Source organism: Crocodylus porosus, unplaced genomic scaffold (assembly GCF_001723895.1).
Source record: "Crocodylus porosus isolate Cpor-Errol unplaced genomic scaffold, CroPor_comp1, whole genome shotgun sequence".
Taxonomy (NCBI): domain Eukaryota; kingdom Metazoa; phylum Chordata; order Crocodylia; family Crocodylidae; genus Crocodylus; species Crocodylus porosus.
Genome location: NW_017728913.1, coordinates 8,300,693 through 8,314,587, shown reverse-complemented (window position 1 = coordinate 8,314,587; position 13,895 = coordinate 8,300,693). Strand labels below are relative to the sequence as shown.

At 44.8% G+C, this 13,895-nt stretch overlaps 1 long non-coding RNA gene across 1 annotated transcript in view; it reads right to left on the bottom strand.

Moving 5' to 3' along the window:
- Window positions 1-9,568: 9,568 nt before the first annotated feature.
- Window positions 9,569-13,895, bottom strand: part of LOC109309658 — a 33,079-nt gene continuing 28,752 nt past the window's right edge. The window contains exons 3-4 of the long non-coding RNA XR_002100997.1: window positions 10,116-10,175; window positions 9,569-9,678 (exon numbers count right to left, since the gene is read on the bottom strand). This is a non-coding gene — a long non-coding RNA (uncharacterized LOC109309658). The remainder of the gene's footprint in view (window positions 9,679-10,115; window positions 10,176-13,895) is intronic.

Genomic DNA, 13,895 nt, shown 5'->3' with positions numbered 1-13,895 from the left:
AGGGAAGCAGGAGGGGGCTTACCCCATGGCTCGCTCCTTGCAGGGAGCAGGTGGCAGTGGCAGTCAGGGCAAACAGACCTCTCTGTGATCCCCTGGGGGCAGACTGGGGGAATAACCCCCCTTCCTGCCACCCACCTAAGGGGGTCATGACAGCCCTTGAACAGTGAGGAGGGAGCAACCCTGATGGGGGATGCAGCCCCCTTCATGGTGTCCCAGAGCATAAGCCTCTTCCTGGCAGGGGGGCTGCACTGCAGGCTGGGGTACAGGCAGGGCACAGATACCTGCTGCAAATAAGCAGCGGTAGTGGGGCTTGGGGGTTATGGTCCCCTCCGAGCCCCGGTGTCACCGCTTACCGCAGTCCATGGCAGCTCGGATCCCTGCTCACAGCGCCCTCCCCCAGCTCCTGCTGTGAAGAGGCTCACGCTCCCTGGACAATAGGACAGGGGCTGCTTCCCTGTCAGGGTCCTGCCCCCTTGCTGCTCCAGTGGCAGGGTTGGGGGCCTGGCCAGAGCCTGGCTATCATGGCCCCTTAGGCGATGGGACAGGTGGGGGCTTATCCTGCTATTCACAGCAGCGGCAGCTGGGGTGGGTAAATCCCACTGTGGTCCCCCAGGGGCAGTGGGGCTAAAGGGGGGAATAACCTTCTTCCCTGCTTCCTCTACCTCAGGGGCCATGGTGGCAGGTGTTTGGCTACACCCTGAGCCCCACTGCTGGAGCAGTGAGAGGGGAGCATCAGGTGGACCTCAGCTCAGGTCTATGCCAGTGGGACAGGGAGCGGAGAATTAACACCCCTCCCCCCCGTCTTTAGCCAGTTCACTTGAGGTTATTGCCAGGGCTGACTGCGCCCCCCACCACAGCTTCCCTGAAGCCAAGGTTGCTCTTGGGCCCCCAGGTCCTGGCCTGTGTGACTGCAGGCATGTGCCTTCATTTTCTGAATGCCTATTCACCTGCAAATTGGTTAAATCTGTGCAGGTTAGACAAACTTGCAAAGATTAAATCAATTCAGACTCTGGCTTTTTGAATGCCTGTCCCTAGCCTGACAGTCTAAGTCATAATATAATACTCTACATTGGGTAAGGTTTGGGTAATCACTTGAAATGAACCTTTTCAAGCAAAGAAACTGCCTATTTTGTTTGTTCCTAAAGGTCAGTCAGGTCGTCATAATAGTCAAAATTCCAATTTTCATGATAACTGCATTGCTGCACATGTCAGTGTATTCACTGGCTAAAGTTTAGTGATTTAGTTCATAGCAAACAGGGTAGCAATATTTTAATTGTGCTCTAGTTCTAATCCAGCCAACAGGCTGAAGCATTGAAGTGAAAGAGCAAAGCAATTGTGCTGGCTATACAAGTTTGGTTACGGTAAGAACTCAGATTTAGGATAACCATTTGGAATAAACCATCCAGCAAGAGCACAGACCAACTGCAGATGCTTCCTGAGCCTGACAAAGGTGTTTTAACCCAACAATTCGCAAAGAAGAATTTTTCTGATTATTTTAGTTGGTCTAATAAAACATATAGGATATACCCAAAGAAACTTGTCTACCTAAAATGTTAAAGGTTTTTTTTTAACATTATTTGTCACACAGTTGCAAGAGGCCTTGTTTTGCAGCCCTTAGTCATATGAACTTTCCCATTCAGTAGCAATATTCACAAGAATAAAAAAGTTGTATTAGCAGCTTTCACTCTCTTTCTCACCATTAGCAACTGCAATAGCTGAAAATGACAGCAGATTCCATTACAACCCACAGCCTGATTCTGCTCTCAGCAATTAGGAATAATAATTCCAGTCAAATCAGTAGTTACTCTGGTTTAGAACTGGGGTAAGGTAGGATCAGAATCAAATCATCTGCTCACAGACTCATTTTCCCAAAATATTCTTTGATGGAGCTGAATTTTCTACAATTGATCTCTAGCCAAAAGCAACATTTTTTTTACTTAAACATAAGCATAACCTTAGCCATTTTTAGTGCAGACAGGATTTGGGGCAGATTCAGAACAGCAAACCAGAGAACAACTGTCACCTAAAACTTTATATTTGAAAGGTTTATATGAACCTAGTTCCCAAAGCACTGTATTACAAGTCACCTACATTTTGGAACAGTATAAGTATATTTAATAGGGCTGGGCAAAATGTAGCCGTATGTTTTGTTCTGATACTGTTTCAATTTGTTTTGAGCTCAGAACAGTGAAATTGAAATGAAATGAAGGGCTTCAAAAACTAAATGAGGAAAGTAGAAATGTTTCAAAAGGTTCAACATGTTTCAAGTTTCACAGCTCAAGCTGGGTTTGCCTGTAGGGAAACAGAAAATAAGGAGGGAGGGGGAAGAGCAGGGAAAAGGAGGGAAAGACTGCTCTCATATTGACTGTGTAGCTGGACACTGACTATGATCCTTCCCTGAGGTCCCTTCCAATCCCAGTGCTCTGGGGAAGGGATGGAAAAACAGCATAACAGGCAGCATTGTTTGAACTGGCCTGCTTTCTGCCTTGGGGTCTGACAGTTACTGAGCTGCAGCTCAGAAGCGTTAGACAATGAAGGCTACCACTAGCATTGATTTGTATGATTTCATTCAAATTTGTATGTAGCCTAGCAAGTAGGACTCCACAATACCTTTCACTTTCTTCTAGAGCCTTTTATTTTATTATTAAATTCATTGATTTAATCTTTTCAGTTTTATAATTATATTGGTTATTACACTATAGAATTTACATAGGACGGGAGATGCATTTATGTTATTTTTATACATTTATACTAGGGCTGTGCAAAGCTTCAGGTGCTGATTCTATTTGGAGAAGATTCAGCCTGATTCAGTGGCCAAATCTCCAAATCCAAATCGAATCAGGGGACCAATAAAAAGGTCTGAATAGATTCAAAGCTCTCCAAATCCATTTGGAAAAGATTCAGAGAGCTTCAATGATTTGGACAGATCCCGCTCGCTGCAGCAGGAAGCTGGAGCCAGACTCGCAGCTGATAAGTTGGGGGCAGGGGAGGGAGGGAAGAGGGGGGAGGAGACCATGGGGGGATCCCCAGTGAGTCAGGGCTTTTTTTTTTTTCAAAGTGCTGGGAGCTAGGGTGGGTGGGGCAGCCATTGTTGGGGCTGGGAGAGGGGCGGGGGATGGGCCTGTGTGATTTGGAGATTCAGCAGCAGCTGAGTCTTGGAATCAGATGCAGCTGAATTTATTCAGGACAGTGATGGGAATGACTGGATCAAATCACTGTCTCCTGAATCAGCCGAATCTGAATCCGAAGTTAATACTAGGTGCTTCGCATGGGCCTAATGTATACCTTGCAGCATATACATACATTACAGAATTTATATAGGAAGAGAGCTACATCTATATTTTATTTCTATGCATTTACACTTTGCGACATATACTACACACCTTATAGAATTTATATAGAAATGCAGATACATTTGTATATTTGTATAAAAACAAGACACTATGAAACACACCATGAAGTGTGCTGGAAAGGCAGCTGGCAAGGCTTCAGGGAGGGGCAAAAGAGGGGGAAAAGGGAGAGGTGTAAGTTCCCTCCCTCCTGCCTCACACCCAAACTGAGACACAGCCTCTTTCCTACAACTAGCATGGATGGGACTTCCAGAAGCACCAAGAAGATGGGAGCAGTGCCAGTGCCACTGCCTGTCTGAAACTGCATCCCCTCCAAGGGCACCAGCCCTAACCTCCCCCCACCACCACCATGACAACAAGCAGCAGTACCAACACCAGCATGACAATCTCCTCCACTCCCATTTCACTTCCCATGCTGAGCCGGAAAATCAGCCGAGTTTGTGCTCCATACCCCTTAAGTTTCCCCTAGGGCCAGGTCTCCTTCCCCAGAAGGCACTTCAGAGAAGCTGAGGTAGAGGTTGTGGAAACTGAGTCTGCTCCTCCTGTTGCTGTGCCTCTGCCTGGGGGGAAATTGCAACATTCACACGTGGACCCGCACCCCAGAAGTGAGTGAGTATTGTGGTCTGGGATCATTGTGAGCTGACAGATGATCCCACATATGCTATCTGCCTGCACTGCCAAGCCAAAACCAGCTGGGGCATGGGAACAAAATACATGAGTACTACAGGAATGCTGATGCATCTCTGCAGGCACCACCCCCTTTCCCTTGCTCCTCATGCTGGCACCAGCAGGAGCATGCCCAGAAGGAAGTCCCCCTCTCGCTCCAAAGCCCCTGTCCCCCCAAAACAGAGGCAGGTCACCCTGGAAAAGTTGGGGAAAAGTGGACAGAAAGGGGGGCACATTGCAAGGGCAACCAAGATCACTCAGAACATTGGGGAGATGCTTGCTGTGGATGGCCAGCCCTTCTTCTTAGGTGAGCGGCCAGGGTTCAGGTGGCTCATGGAGCTTGTGGCCCCATCCTACCAAGTGTCCACACACACCACCTTCAGCAGAACAGTGGTGCCCTCCCTGTATAAGGCATGCAGGGAGTACTTGAGGGAGGAGCTGTGCAAGGCAGGTCTGCAGGTGGCCTTATACTTCACCTTGGACATCTGCAGCAGCCAGGGGTGGAGATGTCACCGGGCACTGGTGCGATCAGTCAGGTTGTCAGTGGGCTATCCTTCAAGCCCCAGCCCCACTCCTCCTTCACTGCAGGGACCTTGATCTGCCCCCCCATGCCTCTTCCCTCCCCACCACAACAGACTTACTAGCTGCACACAGCTGTATTGGAAATTGGATCAGTATTGGCCAATAAAACTGAGGCTTGAAACCATAAGGAATAATAAAATAAAATTAAGCCCCCAGATCTTTAGCACAACAAAAGTAACAAAGTCCCCTGAGGTCCACCTAGTGTTCCAAAGGGATACTCAGGATGTGTAGGAGAGTCACGCTGATAAGATATGCACACATTTAACAATTTTCAAATGCGTGGTGAGAGCCCAGCCCCTGCTCAACAGCAAAATGACCTGCTCAGTAAAAATGTCAACATGCAGCATCAGCCATACTCAGGCTGGGAGGGTAGGGGGATGGGTCCACAAGGAAAAGCTAAAGAGCTGCATCCAGGAGATATTTCATTTGGTACAAACTATCTCCGTATCTGTTGTGGTCCACAATTCCCTGCTTTTAAATGCATCCAACCCCTGCTGGAAAATGCAATCCACAGGAGCTTCCAAAGCTCCCACATTTTTGCTACACTTGGAAGTGCCAGGAATGGGAGGGGGAGGGGCTACTTTCCTCCTGTGCTGAACAGCAGTTTCTCTCCCATATCACCACAGCTCAGCCCAGATGGGTGAGCCTGGAGCTGTTGCGGGGCGCGTGGGGTCAGGGCTGTCTGCACTGGTCCTCTCCTGTACTGGTGGGGCTGGGGCCCATGGCTGGGGCCAGTGGCAGCAGCAAAGAAGCTGCTGTGACTGGGCTGCCTAGAAGGGCAGTCCTTCCATGGAGAAACCCCAGCCCAGCTGTGTGCCCAGGGAGTGGCTCCTTGGCCCGGTGGAACCAAGGGACCCACCAGGAGCCAGACAAAGCCCCTCTGCAGGCCAAATTTGCTTATCCAGCAGCATTTGGCTGTGCTTCTGCCCTGCCACTGGAACAGCCAGGGAGGTTCAACTGTGATGGGGTGGTGGGGGGCACACTGTGGGGCAAAGAAAGCTACTGTGAGCCACGGTGGTGGTGGCAGCAGCGGGGTCCCCCCACCAGGAAGGGGCTTGCACTCTCCAACATTACGACAAGGCTGCTGCCCCCACCAAGGGCCCTGTCCCCTCCCACTCCAGCGGCTGGGGAGGGGCATGGCCAGATGCCAGCCTACAGGGCCCCTTGGGGCAGACAAGAATGGGAGTTATTCCCTCTCTTTTCAGCATCCAGTGGAGGGGACAGCAGGGGCCTATTCCACCACACTTCTGGCTCCTGACCTGAGCAACTGCAGGCATGTGCCCACACATTTGTTCTATTACATACTAGTTCAACCTAGGCAGGTTAGACTAATCTGCAAAGGTTGAATCAATTCAGGCTCCAGCTTTTTGAACATCTGTCCCTAGCCCAAATAAGCAATGCTTTGTAATGTGTAAGTCCTTTTGTGGATCAATCCCTTTCTTTTCCTATGCTTTTGTTTCCTGCCTTCAAAACAGGAATGTGTTTTGAGGAATATTGCAAGACTAGATATATTAAGGACTGGTAACTAAAGATTGTGCTGAGACACTCTGATAATGGCATGCAGAAGTATTAGTTTTATTTAGTGCCAAAAACATATTAAGAACTTTACCAGACAAGAGCATTATGCCAAAGATCTTTTAAAAATATATTTGTAGTCTCTGGGGGAAGATTCCCTAGAAATGGGGGAGGAGGGAGAGAAATAAGTTCTGGTATGCCCACCCAGCCGCAGTAGTGATGCTGTGGTCTTGCCAAACCCAGATAAGAAAATTCTTCCTTGGGTGACCGATGTGTATTCATCATGATCTAAACTCTTCCTTATGCAGTAGTATCAAGCATCTGATGAAGTGAAATCCAGCTCATGAAAGCTTACACATCTGAGTTAGTAAGTCTATAAGGTACATCTCTACCCTGCCTTCTGCCTGACTCCACACTAATAAGGCTAAGCACCTCCCTCAATTATCAACCATCATAGTCAGTTCCAGTGGCATTTCCAAGTACTCAGACATCTAGGTTTGAGCTTCCATCTTTCAGTTGAGTAGTTCCATAGGTGTTATAATACAGTATGCCCCTCATACCAAACTACACCATTTCCTACTGATTACTCAAAACAGAAATCTTCTCCTGGCTTCTGGAAGAGGATAATTTTTTCCTAACTCCTTCATTTTGTCTACTTCTTATCTACCAAGCTGGAACATTGCCTCTCTGGGTTTGCATATGGCAGGGGTGGCCAACCTGTGGCATGTGTGGCACAAGTGGCACAGGCAAGGTTCTATGTGTAGCAGTCAGCAGGTGAGGAAGGGAACACAGCACAACCGTATATAAGGAAGAAAGTAGAGTAACATATTGGGCAGGAAACATGGGACAGGATGCAGAAAGCAGAGAGGCAGATTGGGCAGGGAGCACAGGAAGGGAGTAACAATCAGGGAGGATTCAGGGCTAATTTGTACCACATCTACCAAAAAGGTTGCCACCCACCCCCTGCCTGAGTATGATTTTCACATTTTTCAGAAAGCTTTTAGTGTTCATCCCTCAGTACCTAACCAGCTTCTATGCTTCCAAACCTATTTATTCCATCCTGACCATCATGGTGGCACTCCTTGGAGCACTCTATACAGAGCACTGTCTGTGTGGAGCACTCTGATTGGTTGTTTCAGTAAGCATTGTGATTGGCTGCCGAGACAACCAATCAGAGTGCTCCAAGACTGTTACAGACAGACACACAGACTAATCCTATTATATATATGCATACACTAGCCAATTGCCTGTCAAGAATGATGGTGGGAGGAGTGGTGGGGAATGAAGCCCCAGGCCGCTCCTCTATTTCCCCCCACTACCACCACTGCAACACACCCACTCCTCCCCCAACCTGCATTGGGCCTCTCCTCCCCCAACTGCTACCGTGTCAGCCCTGCAGGCGGCAACAACAGAAGGGGGGAGGGGCAGGCCAAAGCCAGCTCCGGTGGCCTTAGCCCCCCATAGCATCCTGACCCTGCTCCCTCCCACCACTGCCACTGTCACCTACAAGGGGGGCAGTGAGGCCCACTCTGGTGGCCTCGTCCCTCTTCCTCTGCTCCACCAGCACCACCTGTAGGGAGCAGAGCAGGGGGGGCAAAGCCTTATGTCCCACCATCATGGTGGTGCACTGCCACTTGTCGGAATGCTTCTTCACACTCTGATTGGCTCTTTGTCAACCAATCAGAGCATGAATAAAGTATTATGGACAGACAGACAGATTAAGGCTTTTATAATATTAGAAAGTATATTGAATAATCTATTCAGACTGTAAGATTTACAATACAAAGCAGACCAAACATGAAGGTACTACTATCCCCTTTTCCCTCCATGTTCACCAAAAACACAGCCAAATTAAAACTGAGGCCAAATTTTTGAATTCTTGTTTAATTCCTTAATTACAAATACATACTTTATCTGTGTACAGGCAGTCCTCAATTTACAACATTTCGAGTTACAACGTTTTGCACTTACCACATTTATAAATTAATGCCTTGTTTCAACTTTCTGATGTCAGTTTCGACTTCACAATCTGCTGCCATGCCAGTGAGCAAGTTCACTGCATCGCCCATCTCCCTGGAGAACATCTGTCCAAACTTCCTTGGACACTTTCTTTAAAAAAGCAGACAAGACTCCAGAAAACCTGCAGCCAAGACTCCTGAGAAGATTCCAGCCAAGAATCCTTCAAAAAGTCCAACCAAGAGCCCTTCAAAAAGTTTAGCAAAGTCACCTCAAAGAAGTCCTTCCAAATCAATATGATTGCTATTTATAATATAAATGCATTACTGTAGCTAGATTACTCATCTATAATTGATTAAGAACCAAATTCTGACTTATTTTTGGTGAAAATAGGGTATCAGGCCTTGGTTCGGGAACCAATCTCCCATTTATAACATTGTTTCCTATGGGAAAAAATCAGTTCCGAGTTACAATGTTTCAACTTAAGACGCAGTTTTCAGGAACCAATTGTGTTGCAAGTCCGAGGACTGCCTGTAATCTATTCCAATTTTGCCTGACACTGAGGGTGCCTATATACATGAGTATGGAGGCTGTTCCAATGCACTGTAATTACAGCGCATTGGAGAAGACTTAATTAATTGAGTCTGCTGGAGCATGGTAATTACCACACAATAGCCAGCCTCCACATCTCATATATCAGTGTCCCCGGACTTCAAAATGGCGGTGGAGGTGCTTTATCTAAACCATGTTGAACAAGCTTTAGATAAAGCACTTACACGACCATTTTGATGTGCTGGGATGCTGATACATGAGATGCTCTGGGTACTTTAATTAGAGCGGCTCTCGAAGCCACTCTAAAGCACCCCCCACCGCCACTCACAGAGCACATGTATAAATACCTGAAGGGGTGACTGAACATACTTTTTCTAGCATTTCTAGATGTTTGGCATCAGAACAGGCAATATCTCGCTATAGTGAAGGGAAGTTTATGGTCATTAAAACTGTGAGACAGCTATAGCCTGATATATATGGGTACAACTCTACTAGGCTAAGGTAGAATTGCCTTTGTATTCTTAGTGATACTTTTTTATTTTGCAGTTCTGTTGGCCAGGGTAAAAACTTTTTTGATAAATTGTACCAATAAACAACATAGACCCCATCTCTACAGCAACTCACTATGCATTGTCATATACGAGATCACACAGCTGGGTAGAGGCAGAGAATTTAATAGTATGTGGGTCAACCACCTATTGGGCTCTGGTGGTGATATAAAGGCACAGAGCCAGATTGCTTCAGACTTGGAGCCAGAACAGTGTGTATGGAGTAGATCTCCTACCACTAAGATTGCTATCCCCTGACACTATGAAGATATGCATAACTAAGAACAAAATCAGAGGCAAAAGATCTTAAGTGATGCACAGGGTTTGTGTACTACACTCTAGGAATCGTCCTAAAACTTTTAAGAAGGTTAAAAAAGAAAAAAAACAACAACTTGCCATTATCTTTTAAATAAAGATGAATTTGTTTTAAGTTTCCCAATTGCCATCAATTATGTTTAAATTCACCCTTTTTAGTTTTTCTCTTTTCTTTCTCCATATAGGAAGATACTCTGTGAAGAGAAAGCTTAAACGCCATGCTTCTGGTAAGTCTTGTCTATGGAAAAATGGTACACTGGAAAGTAACATCAGTGTTAATTCCAGCTAGAATCAGTAAGCATTTCAATGGCATTGCCAGAAGTATTGCTTTCAGGAATGAGTTTTACTTCTCTCATCTTTCTAAATGATGCTGTCAGCTTAGCGGGGAGGGACACAGTTAAGCTTCCTTAGAATTTCTGAAAAAAACTGAAAATACCTAAAATTGCTTGTGCCAGTGATTGGTGTCTACATTTCTATACATAAATTAAATGACTAACCCTGTATCATATGCCTTAATAAATGTTATTCTATTTTGAAGAAAAAGTAGCTCAATTCATTTTAAGAACTTTTTCCCTCCTTTCAGAGGAAATCCAAAAAGACAGTTAAAAAAATGCATGCAAAACTATCTTACCAAATGTATCTGAATCTCCAAAGACAAATGATGGATCTCTCTTTATTTGTAGAAGTCATGCTGGACAAAAAAAAAGAATGGGGCTGTTACTTAAAGGATTATACTCCTGGCTCTGAGCAAGAAGTTACCCATAATGGCTGAGTGTTCAGATACTGTAGGTGGCAACACACTTCTTGCCACCTGGGGAATGGTCATGGCTCATAGCCAACAGCCCACACCCCTTTGTGGTTATGAGTTAATGCCAAGATGCTACTGGAGTGGAAACTAGTCTTCATAGTTCTCTTAAGAAGCTTGCACTGGGGCTGCATATGGAAAGAGATTTCCTATGATCTGCCCCTCCCTATTCCCCCCCATTAATGAGGCTGTGGGCCACAAGATAAGATAAATCCCACAGTTTTATAAACAAATTTCAGTAAACATTTTCAAGAAACAGTAAACATTTTCAAGAAATAGCCTAATCACATTCAGCTCCTTTGGTGTTTGCTATAATAACATTAAATCACAATGAAACTGGTTGGTACTGATGTGGATGTTACTTATGAGTACCCGTGTAGGATTGCCTCTGTAATTCAGCATTAATTAGCTGAATCATTATTTTAGAGTGTTACTGAATTATCTTATAATTACCACATAACTTGATACTTGTAAATGAGACAACAGAAGGAAATGGCAATTCTTTTAATGTACTTAAAATTAAGAAGGTGGATTCAACATTCTATTCTATTATAATTCTTCATTATAATCCTTTGTGAGAGGGAAGGCTAATACTGTGGCTTCCATCTAGAGTTTTGGATTTATTATAATCATTATAACAAACAAAAATTGTGTTTATTACCCTGTGATATATCTTCACGAGCACACAAGTAACAGTGTTACTTCTTTAGCAACTTACCTTTAAGGCTAATTAAAACATCCCTCCCCCAAAAAATGTATATTCTAACCACCTCACAATTAAATTAGCCAACACAGACTGAAGTTTCACTTCTGTTTCTCATTCAAGTAGATTTTTATATTTCCATATATATTCTGTTGTTACTGTGCATGTTCCTTTAGGTACATCTTTTGAAGAAACACTCAGCAGAGTATGGCACCTGAGGATTTTTGTAAAGCCTAACGTACCAGATATACTTCCCCTACACAAGCCAAAGTAGTGGCCAACCAAAAAAAAGTGCGGACAAATTTTTTAAAATGGCATCACCTAACACAACCTTACATTCACTTGCACACACCTGAAAATACATTGGTCATTATTGATAAGATGTACCCCTCCCTCGCATGTGTACAAGAGACTGAGTGGGATAAAAATACCATCTATCAAATCATTTTTCTGAGTATGTGTACCTCTCTTCATAAATATACAGAGAAACAAGTTAAAAAAATAAATCTCCACTAATTCTAAGAGTTTCACTGGAAAATAATTTCTTCAGTCACCCCATTCATGCAAGAGACTATCCAGAAGGTCAACAGACTAGAGTTCTGTTAGACCAAAGGGGAGTGAATATTGTGCAACAAGTTGTACTAACAATCAGACATTTTTTGCATGCTTTTGTTTTTCAGGGTATTTTCAGATATTTGCAGCAGGCAGTTATAGTCTGCATACCCTTGGCTTTTATCACATGCTCCTTATGTAGGAGTTCCCAGCACATCTAAAACCTCCTCTTAAAAAAGTATTATGCAATAAAAGCTCAGGGCATTAAAGTATTTGAGCAGCGAAGTAATACTACATATAAAACAAAAATCAATAAGTATATGAAAATTAAAGAGAAATGCTGGAAAAATCTTTTGTCTTGAACAAATGTTTAGCTTACCTGAGCCAATTGCATTAGTTCTTCAGTACTACATACTGCATACAGTATGAAATAACAAAATAGTTTACTGTGGCTGATTGTTTCTAGGATGCAGCTCATACTCCCAAGGTATGAAATATTAAATCATGCTTTCCTTTCGTATTTATGGAAAAGCATGATTTTCATATTCTTGCAAGTTTATCATTTTGGGACTAAGCTGGTTATTTATTTTATTTATCCATAGCCCACCATAGCACTGCTCCCAGTGCCACAGCTGCCCTCCCGGTGCAGTCCCGCCTCTTTCAGGCACATGGGTGGAGGCACGGGGTTGAACCGGGGCTGCGTCGGGCAGGCTGTGGTGTCACTGGAAGTGGTGCTACAGGAAGGCTATGGTGAAATTTTGGGTGGCTGCAGCCCCACTCTGTAGCCTCCCTCCTAGCACCACTGGCAACTGCCCCAAGCCTAGCCCCCATTGAGAAGAGCCCTGCAACTGCAACCCACCCACCCTACACAGATCCAGGGGCACATGCCCCCCACCCACCTTTCTGTCTCACTGGGGAGCTGCCTCTCCCCCACCAATGAGCCACTGCTCCATCCCATACCTTGTCCCTCCCCAAATGAGCAGAGCCTGCACCTGCCAGTGCCCCCTCCCTCCCTCACTGTGAGGGGGCATTGATTTCCACCCCATGCCCCTTCTTTCCTCCCTCCCCTTCCACTACAATAGACTTACCAGGTGCATGCTGCTGGGCTGTGCGCCTCGTTGCCTGTATTCTGTGCTGCAACTGCATGCACACATTGGCATTTATCGGGCAAATTATCAGGCACTTCAGGCCAATTTCTAATACAGCCAATTTTCCTTACCAATATATCAGTCCAATATCGATACCAATTTATCAATGCACTTCCACTATTTTCCCTTCTCGCTTTGTAATGTACCTACTAGTGTAAGACTGAAAATTATTGAATATCACATGAAAGTACTATATAAGGAGTGAGACATTTAAATAAAAGGTATATACCATCACCTGCCCTTGCAATCAACACCTTTTTTAAAAAAAAGAGTCTGCCATGATTCATTATTAGGAAATATGGCTTTATTTCAAAATATAATAGAGAACACTTAGGAAGATTAAAAGAAAAATAGCCTACCAACAGATAAGTTAATTTCTATGTAAATTTCATAGCACCAGATGTTGCCCAAAATGGAAAACTGAGATCTGGGTTCAAGTGATATCAAAAAATCCCCAAACTTCTTCAGATTAGAAATTGACTTCTAACCTCTAAGTATAGGCAAGGTTGGTTCTACCATTTATTACCAAGGTTGCATAGCACTTCCCATTATAAGACTGTTTTCAGTTGCTAATAACTGATCAGACTTGAGCCTTTTAAGCTGAAACTTTCCACTATAGTTATTTGCTATGAGTTGATATTTTTAATGATTTCAGTCAAAGCAATTCAGATGTTTCTGAGAATGAAAATGAAAAACTAACTTCACTGTGCTCAGGAGATTAGTTGGTTAATGAAGCACTGAAAAACAGGAGAACTGGTGAGATAGGAGTCCAGGAAGTGTGGTCATTCCTAAAGGGAACAATCCTGCAGGTGCAGAAGGAGGCAATCCCTTTGCGCAAGAAAGAGGGCAAAAGGGCCAAGAAACCCTCTTGGCTGAACAGGGAAATCCAGGAACACCTAGGGGCAAAAGAGGCATATGGGCAGGGCAGTGGAAGCAGGGGTTAGCTACCAAGGCGGAGTATACCTGTTTAGCCTGCACTTGCAGGGAGGCAGTCAGAAAGGACAAAGCAGAAATGGAACTTAGGCAGGTACCAAAAATTAAATAAAAACAAGAAGTCCTATTAAACCTATTAAATGGGTACTTTGCATCGGTCTTTCATCAGTCCCATGGGACTCCCATGCCCACCACAGGACAGGGAGGTCCAGGTGAGGGAGATCCCCTGCCCTCCATTAATGCTGACCTCGTGAAGGAACACCTTGAGAG